Source organism: Ascaphus truei, chromosome 1 (genome assembly GCF_040206685.1).
Source record: "Ascaphus truei isolate aAscTru1 chromosome 1, aAscTru1.hap1, whole genome shotgun sequence".
Taxonomy (NCBI): Eukaryota; Metazoa; Chordata; class Amphibia; order Anura; family Ascaphidae; genus Ascaphus; species Ascaphus truei.
Genome location: NC_134483.1, coordinates 72,156,951 through 72,166,226, shown reverse-complemented (window position 1 = coordinate 72,166,226; position 9,276 = coordinate 72,156,951).

Sequence of the window (9,276 nt, the reverse complement as noted above, 5' to 3'; positions counted from 1 at the left end):
AGAGACAAATTATCTACATCTCTTGATGGGATTGACTACATATTTGCTGAATAATCAATTAAAAGCAAATGGGGATCTTCATTTTTGAATAGCTATTCTATAATTAACCAAGGAGATTCCAATTGACTTCAGTACAGTCCCTTCAGCAGTCACATTTCTCCATAAAACTTGTGTTAACACCTCTGAATTTGTAGAATTAGAAGCATTCGCTTCATCCACTGTCGTTTTGTCAAGGGTTACAAACAGGAAAGAATGGCATTGTTACATTTAGTGTGGGAATGAACTAGAAAAAAAAGATTATTCAGGTTTCCCTAGAATAATTAATAGAAGAAAGGTCATAAGTTATAATATCTGGTACAAGTGTGGGTGTGAACAAGATACTTTAATTGCTATCTTTACTTGTTCTTGTTGTCCAGAGGCAGTGTGCCAAAAATATCTAGGTGAGGCATCATGGGGGAGCTTTCAAAGTCTCTTTGATTTTAACAGTGTATGTGCTGGGGCAATACAAAATGCTCTAAGACTTTTTGAAAGTACTGAATCTGGAAAGTTTGGGTGTTGGTCAGTTGATCCCTAGTCAGAAAGATTTGAATATACAGTACTTGCAAAAATGACCAATTACAAGTGTAATTTGCTGCTATTCTTGCAGTCATTCTTTCGTTGTAAAGAACAGCACCTTGAAAGCACATTCCAAAACTCACCTGTAATGAAGCATTGCGGAAGCTTCAAAGCACTGACCCTTGCATACACTTACCACAACCCCTTGCATGCCCACTTACCATCTACTGTCTTTTCCATTCTCCTCACATACAGTGCTGTGATTAGGGTTGCCAGGTGGCTTGTTCAAAAATATTGGACACAATGGTAAAAGATGTGCCCCCCCCAATACATATAAAATATACCCCCACCTCCCCAATACATATGCAAAATATCCCCACCTCTCCAATCAAATTCAGGGCTTACCTTGAGGATAGTGTCAGGTCGGGCACGGTGGCTGCAGGGGGGCCGGTGGCTGTGAAAGGGCGGGGGGGGCGTTGGCTGTAGTGGGGGGCCGTGGATGGGGTGGGGGCAGTGGATGTGGAGGGTGGGCAGTGGATGCAGAGGGGGGCAGTGCATGCAGAGGGGGGCCTCGGCCATTCAGAGCAGTTGCCGCCATGTCTGGCTCTCCCAAGCTGCAGGCTTCTCTCTCCCTGTCTGTCCCACGCCGAGGTGTCAGAGGCTGACGCACGCCGGGCCTCCCTCTCATGCTAGCACACACCAGAAGCACAGCTGACTTCCGGCGCTGACGTTAGAGGACCCGGTGCACGTCATCATCACAGCACCTTGGCGTGGGATAGACAGGGAGAGAGAAGCATGCAGCGGGGGAGAGACGGACATGGCGGCAACTGCTCTGACCAGACACCGCCCCCCTCCCTCCACCCCCCGCATTCACCCTGCATTTGGAGAGAGATAATACCAGACACATACATGTCCGGTATTACCTTTCATTTTATACTGGACGCAGGGGCAAAATACCAGGCTGTCCGGTTCAAAACCGGACACCTGGCAACCCTAGCTGTGATACAGTGGGCTGTGCAGTAGTTGTTTTCAAAATGCGTTTATAATGTAATGTATTTGAATTACTCCTTTGTGTGTTGGGTGGTTGTAACGAGTGCTCACCACAAACAGGACGGGACCGCGAGGCTTTGGTGGGGATGTCAGAATACACCGACCTACAACCGCGTAACCGTGTCCGGATTGCAGAGGCGTGGTCGTGTAGCTGGGTCAGGGCTGGAGAGGCCAGAATGGTCGTATATACTTGCCGTGGTCTGGGGATGGAGAAGTTGGATGGTCGTTGTGCATAGCCAGGGTCCAGGAGTAGAGAAGCTGGGAGTCCAAATACAAGCCGAGATCAGGAGTCAGAGAAGGCAGGGGTCCGGGTACAAGCTGAGGTCAAGGTAACAGAGAATCAAAGCAGAATGCAAGAGCAGGGCAACAGGATGCTTGAGGCAAGCACTTGAAAACAAACAAAGTTTATGCTCAGCCAATTTGCCAGAGGGCTGGCAGCGGGCTTGCCGGCGGCTCCCTCTGCAGGGCGCCGCCAAGTTATAGGTGCTCGCGCATGGATGGAGGCTTGCGCATGTGCAGAAGAGTTGTGGCAGCCATTACAGGGATTGAAAAAGGGCAGAAGAGGCGCTCCGTAGTTACATAGTTACATAGTTACATAGTTACATAGTAGATGAGGTTGAAAAAAGACTTCCGTCCATCAAGTTCAACCTATGCTAAATTTAGACAACAGATACTTTATCCTATATCTATACTTATTGATCCAGAGGAAGGCAAACAAAAAAAACCATTAAGGGGAAAAATTAATTCCTTCCTGACTCCAAAAATTGGCAATCGGATTAATCCCTGGATCAACATCCTTCCCATGTATACTTATTTGGTATATCCCTGTATACCTTTCCCAACTAAGAAGATGTCCAACCTTTTTTTGAACAAATCTATTGTATCTGCCATCACAGTCTCCATGGGTAATGAATTCCACATTTTAACTGCCCTTACTGTAAAGAACCCTTTCCTTTGTTGCTGGTGAAATTTCCTTTCCTCCAACCTTAAGGGATGGCCCCGAGTCCTTTGTACTGCCCGTGGGATGAATAGTTCTTTTGAAAGCTCCTTGTATTGTCCCTGAATATATTTGTATATAGTGTGACAGAGTCACTGACTGAGTAGGCTGGAACAGTGAATGGAGAGATGCTGCAGCCAGTACACAGAGCGTTAATCTCCTCAGAGAAAGAAAGCACAGCTGAAGACTGATTAAACAGGGGATGAACTCATCAGTGAAACAAGTGCTTTAAAAAGCAGGAAGTAGCTCACACAAGGTGAGCTTGTTTTTCCAAAGGAAGGTGGAGAGACTTCTCCCGGCTAGGAAGCCGTAGCTGTTGCTCTGGTCCCCCAGTCCTGCGAGGAGCTGTGCTGCTGGGACCAGCTGGGACCCCCAACCCAGGATAAAGATAAAGATTGCTGCGAGGCTGGACACAGCCTGCTCCCCGGAACCGTGTTCCTGTTTGCTGTTGGAGCTGCACTACAGATAAGACTTTGTTATGATACTTATTGGTTATACTTTGTGGAGCACATGTTTTGGGCATAACCAGATTAGCTGGCTGCCCTGTTAGTAAGGGCTCAAGAAGTGAGTTAGTTTCCATAACGGGAACAGGATTAATTTTCTAGAAAGTAGTTTCTTAAAGGGACAGTGCACCTGTACTTTATTTTGATTGTGGCTAATAAACCACTACAGTTTAAAGTTTCCCATCATGTCTAGCGTCTTACTGACCCCGCCGCGAGGCCGTCCTGCCACAATAGTTATCATAACCCTTCTTAGACGCCTCTTTTCTAATGTAAATAAATCTAAAGCCTCTCCTCATAAGTTAGAATATCCATCCCCTTTATTAATTTGGTGGCTCTTCTCTTCACTCTCTCTAGTTCTATAATGTCTTTTCTTAGGATTGGAGCCCAAAATTGTACTCCATATTCAAGGTGTGGTCTTACTAATGCTTTGTAAAGGGGCATAATTATGTTTACTTCCCTTCCATCCATTGCCCGTTTTGATGCAAGATAAGATCTTGTTTGCCTTTGCAGCTACTGCATGACATTGGGCACTATTGCTAAGCCTGCTGTCTACAAGCACTCCTAAATCCTTCTCCATCAAGGATTCCCCCAATATATCTCCATTTAATTTGTAAGTCGCCTTTTTATTCTTGTATCCCAAATGCATAACCTTACATTTATCCGTATTAAACCTCATCTGCCATTTACCTGCCCACGTTTCCAGTCTCTCCAAGTACTTCTGAAGAGAAATTACATCCTGCTCTGATTCTATTAGTTCAGAGACTCCCCACAGTTGCGCATGCGCAGATAGAGCTAGCGGCGGCCATTACAGAGTTGCGCATGCGCAAGGGAGATAGCGCACACGGCCCCAATGTTAAAGAGGTCAACAAGGGACTACAACACCCAGCAGCCCCTGGGGCTGCTAACCACCTGATGCCAGGGAGCAAATAGGGTTACAGGATTCCCTGAGAGGAGAGATACATTTGGCGCGCTCAGGACAGGAAGAGGCAGTTGGAGCTGGGTAAAGGTTAGGGGAGGTTGTGTGTGCTGGGGTCAAGGACCCACTGTACTATGCCAGGTAATCCCCTAGGCCCCAGCTAGTCCCCAACTCAAGTGTTTAGAGTGTGGCTGCTTTAGGGACAGGCCCTAGGATAGGGAACCTGCCCCATTAGTATAGAAGAGAGAGAGGTCTGGGACCAGGCCTAATCTGGTAGTCAGAGAGGGAGATGGTCTTCAGGGTGAGACCACTCCTAATGGATAACAGCCCCCGCGGAGTCCAGGACGATGCTGAGGAGATCGTGGATCGGCAGATCCTTTGTGAAGATATCTGCAGGCTGGGTGCTGGAGCATCCGGCAGGTATCGTTAATAAGTGCACCAACAGAGTACATACACATTGTGGGCAGCGCTGTCTCACACACCATGGGGATTGGGTGTAGGCTTTGGGGTGCTGAGGCACGGTGTGGGGTTACGCATTGCATGGTGCGTGGGCAGTTGTACTCTTAGTCATTATAGAGAATAGAGTGTTAAGAGTTATCCGTTATCAATGTTACAGTAAAGGGCCTTTATATTTTACATTGTGTGGCTGTGATTTATGTGTTGGGTCCTGTGAGTGGCTCCTCCCACAATTGGGATCCCTCACAGGTGGAGGCGCTGCACCGGATTGTAAGTACATCACCCCAGGCTCTCCGTGGCAGAGGCTCAGGCCCCTGTAAGCCTATAGGTAAAGGTAGCACCAGTAGCATATTTACAGCCTACCCCCAGATCTCACTTAGGGGTGAGGGGAAACATAACATAAACATTTTATTTATTGATGGTTTTGTTTTGGATTTTTAATTGTTAATTCTGGTGTTTATTTGGTATTTGCTTAATTGATTGTTGGTAATTTTGTTGTGTTTACTTATTTATTGTTGTTTATTTTGTGATTGTTTTAATTGCATTTGATATTACATAGTTACATAGTTAAATAGTAGATGAGGTTGAAAAAAGACATAGGTCCATCAAGTTCAACCTATGCTAAATTTAGACAACAGATAATTTATCCTATATCTATACTTACTTTTTGATCCAGAGGAAGGCAAACAAAAAACCCCATTAAGGGGAAAAATTAATTCCTTCCTGACTCCAAGAATTGGTAATTGGATTAATCCCTGGATCAACATCCTTCCCATGTATACTTATTTGGTATATCCCTGTATACCTTTTCCATCTAAAAAGATGCCCAACCTTTTTTGAGCAAATCTATTGTATCTGCCATCACAGTCTCCATGGGTAATGAATTCCACATTTTAACTGCCCTTACTGTAAAGAACCCTTTCCTTTGTTGCTAGTCAAATTTCCTTTACTCCAACCTTAAGGGATGGCCCCGAGTCCTTTGTACTGCCCATGGGATGAATAGTTATTTTGAAAGCTCCTTGTATTGTCCCCGAATATATTTGTATATAGTTATCATATCCCCTCTTAGACGCCTCTTTTCTAATGTAAATAAATCTAATTTAGCTAGCCTCTCCTCATAAGTTAGATTGTCCATCCACTTTATTAATTGGATGACTCTTCTCTGCACTCTCTCTAGTTCCATAATGTCTTTTCTTAGGATTAGTGCCCAAAATTGTACTCCATATTCAAGGTGTGGTCTTAGTAATGCTTTGTAAAGGGGCATAATTATGTTTACTTCCCTTCCATCCATTGCCCGTTTAATGCAAGATAAGATCTTTTTGCCTTTGCAGCTACTGCATGACATTGGGCACTATTGCTAAGCCTGCTGTCTACAAGCACTCCTAAATCCTTCTCCATCAAGGATTCCCCCAATATATCTCCATTTAATTTGTAAGTCGCCTTTTTATTCTTGCATCCCAAATGCATAACCTTACATTTATCTGTATTAAACCTCATCTGCCATTTAACTGCCCACGTTTCAGTCTCTCCAAGTCCTTCTGAAGAGAAATTACATCCTGCTCTGATTCTATTACCTTACACAATTTAGTATCATCAGCAAAGATGGAGACTTTGCTCTCGATCCCAACCTCAAGGTCATCAATAAACATGTTAAAAAGCAGGGGTCCCAGTACAGATCCCTGAGGTACTCTACTCACGACTTTAGCCCAACCTGAAAAAGTTCCATTTATGACAACCCTCTGTTGTCTGTCCTTTAACCAGTTTTCAATCCCGGTGCATATATTATTACTGAGTCCAATTTTCTTTATTTTGTACACCAACCTCGTGTGAAACCGTATCAAAAGCCTTTCCAAATTCTAAGTAGACCACATCAACTGTATTACCCTGGTCTAAATTCCTACTTAACTCCTCAAAGAAACAAATAAGGTTAGTTTGGCATTATCTATCCTTCATAAATCCATGCTGACTATTACTAATAATTTTGTTTTCCATTGGGTATTCCTGAATATTATCCCATATTAAACCTTCAAGTAGTTACCCTACTATTGAAGTCAGGCTTACAGGTCTGTAATTTTCCGGTTGTGATCTAACTCCCTTTTTAAATATAGGCACCACATCTGCTTTACGCCAATCTTGTGGTACTGAGGCTGTGGAAATGGAGTCCTTGAATATTAAATATAATGGTTTGGCTATTACTGAGCTTAACTCCTTGAGAACTCTTGGATGTATGCCATCGGGGCCAGGTGCCTTATTTACTTTAATTTTTTCAAGTCGCTTATGAACTTCTTCCTCAGTTAACCAATTGTTCATTAATATGGAGGTTGTGGCTTCCTCCTGCAGCATTACTATTGAACTTGATTCTTCCCTGGTAAACACAGAGGCAAAGAATTTGTTTAATACCTCAGCTTTTTCCTTATCTCCAATAATCTGCCTACCCATCTCACGCTGAAAGGGTCCTATATTTTATTTTCTCATTTTTTTGTTATTAAGGTACTTAAAGAACTTTTTAGGGTTGACCTTACTTTCTATTGCAATCCTTTTTCATTATCCATTTTGCTAATTTGATTGCCCTTTTGCAATTGTTGTTACATTCCTTATAATTCTGATACGATGTCTCTGTCCCTTCTGACTTAAAGAATCTAAACGCCTTCCTCTTCTTGTCCATTTCCCCCCCTACCTGTTTATTTAGCCACAATTTAACTTATTTCTTTTATACTTATTACCCAAGGGTATACACTGATAAGTGTGCTTTTCTAACAATGGTTTAAAGACTGCCCATTTATCTTCTACATTTTTCCCTACAAAAACATCATCCCATTGTATTACTACTAGATTCGATCTCAGTTTACTAAAATATGCCTTTCTAAAATTTAAGGTCTTTGTTGAACCCAAGAAATCTATTTTTTGATAATTTATTTCAAATGAGACCATGTTATGATCACTGTTACCCAAATGTTCCAGGACTTGAATATTTGTTATTACTTCCACATTGTTTGATATGACCAAATCCAGTATTGCCCCTCTCCTGGTTGGTTCCTCAATAATTTGGGTCATATAATTGTCTTTAAGCACCCCCAAAAACCTGTTTCCTTTTGTTGTAATGCTAATCTCATTGCCCCAGTCTATGTCTGGATAATTAAAATCCCCCATTATGCAAACATGACCCAGTTTTGATGCCTTCTCCATTTTCAAAAGTATCTTTAGCTTCCTCAATCTCACAGATATTTGGTGGTTTATAGCATATTCCCTCAAACATTTTCTTAATACTTTTACCTCCACTGCTAATTTCTATCCACAAAGTCTCTGTATTTTCATGATTCCCTTCATAAACATCATCCCTTATAATAGGTTTTAGATCCGGTTTAATATATAAACATACTCCACCTCCCCTTCTATTTGTTCGATCCTTCCGAAAAAGGGAATAACCCTCTAAATAAACTGTCCAGTCATGAGTTTCATCCCACCATGTTTCAGTAATGCCTATGATATCATACTGCTCCCTTGAAGCTATTAATTCAAGCTCCCCCATTTTATCTGTCAGGCTTCTTGCATTAGCAAGCATGCATTTAAGTTTTTTTTCAGCCTGTACTGTTATCTTATCTGCTCCTTCCTTTCTGCGCCCACTTGGTTTAGCCTTTAGAAGTTTTCTAGTATTATCTGTATTTACTATGGGTGTCTCACTGCTTGTCAAACTCACACTTGCCCCCATTCTACCTCCATACCAGCAAGGTATCCTCACCGGGGAGGAAAGAAAACAGCGGGCACGGCCGCGCAACAAATTGGCAAAGGCTGGACTGTGCTAGAAAAAAACTTTATTGTAGCATGGAAGTTTAAAAAGAGAGAAGGGATGGCACCCCCCGCAACTTTTACACGTTTCACCCACTCGGGGCTTTTTCAAAGAGTGAAGATTACTTGCTGCCGTGCGTCCTGAAGTACTGAACACACCCGGAAGTGACGTCACTCTACCGGTGCTTGCAAGATCTCCTGAGATGTATGAAGGGAGTGACGTCACTTCCGGGTGTGTTCAGTACTTCAGGACCCACGGCAGCAAGTAATCTTCACTCTTTGAAAAAGCCCCGAGTGGGTGAAACGCGTAAGAGTTGCGAGGAGTGCCATCCCTTCTCTCTTTTTATACTTCCATGCTACAATAAAGTTTTTTCTAGCACAGTCCAGCCTTTGCCAATTTGTTGCGCGGCCACTTCCTTGTTCAAACTGCACACACTTTAATCAACCAGCACTTCAAATCAACCACACAGATCAGTCGGTACACGCAAGCTCAGGATTCATTAGAAGCCTTGTTTAAATAGGGACACCCACCAGATGTGTTAGGTTATCAATTAACTAACCCCACCCACTGCAGGTGTGTTAGGCCAGCCAATTAACCAACCACACCCACTCTGCCTCAGGCAGGAGAAAGGGGGGAAAAGTTACAGGCTTCAAATTACAGCACACTTTAAAAATAAATTAACCCACTGCACACTCCCCAAAAACAGCCACCCCTGCTAGTATACCCAGTACTTCCCTTTCCTTCTGATTCTATCTGCACATACTTTAAACAACCAGCACTTCAAATCAACCACACAGACCGGTCAGTACACGCAAGCTATTGTTGGTGGTTGTTTATTTTGTAGGTTGACTGCCATATTGTTTAATCATGCCTTCATCATGGCAGGCTGGCAGGGGGAAGTGCAAGTTTTATTTACTTTATTTCTGCTTGCTAATGTTTTATTTTTAAATGAGCAAATGCACAATTATCCATATCTGGATAATAGTAATTTTGCCCATTACTGTACTGTATG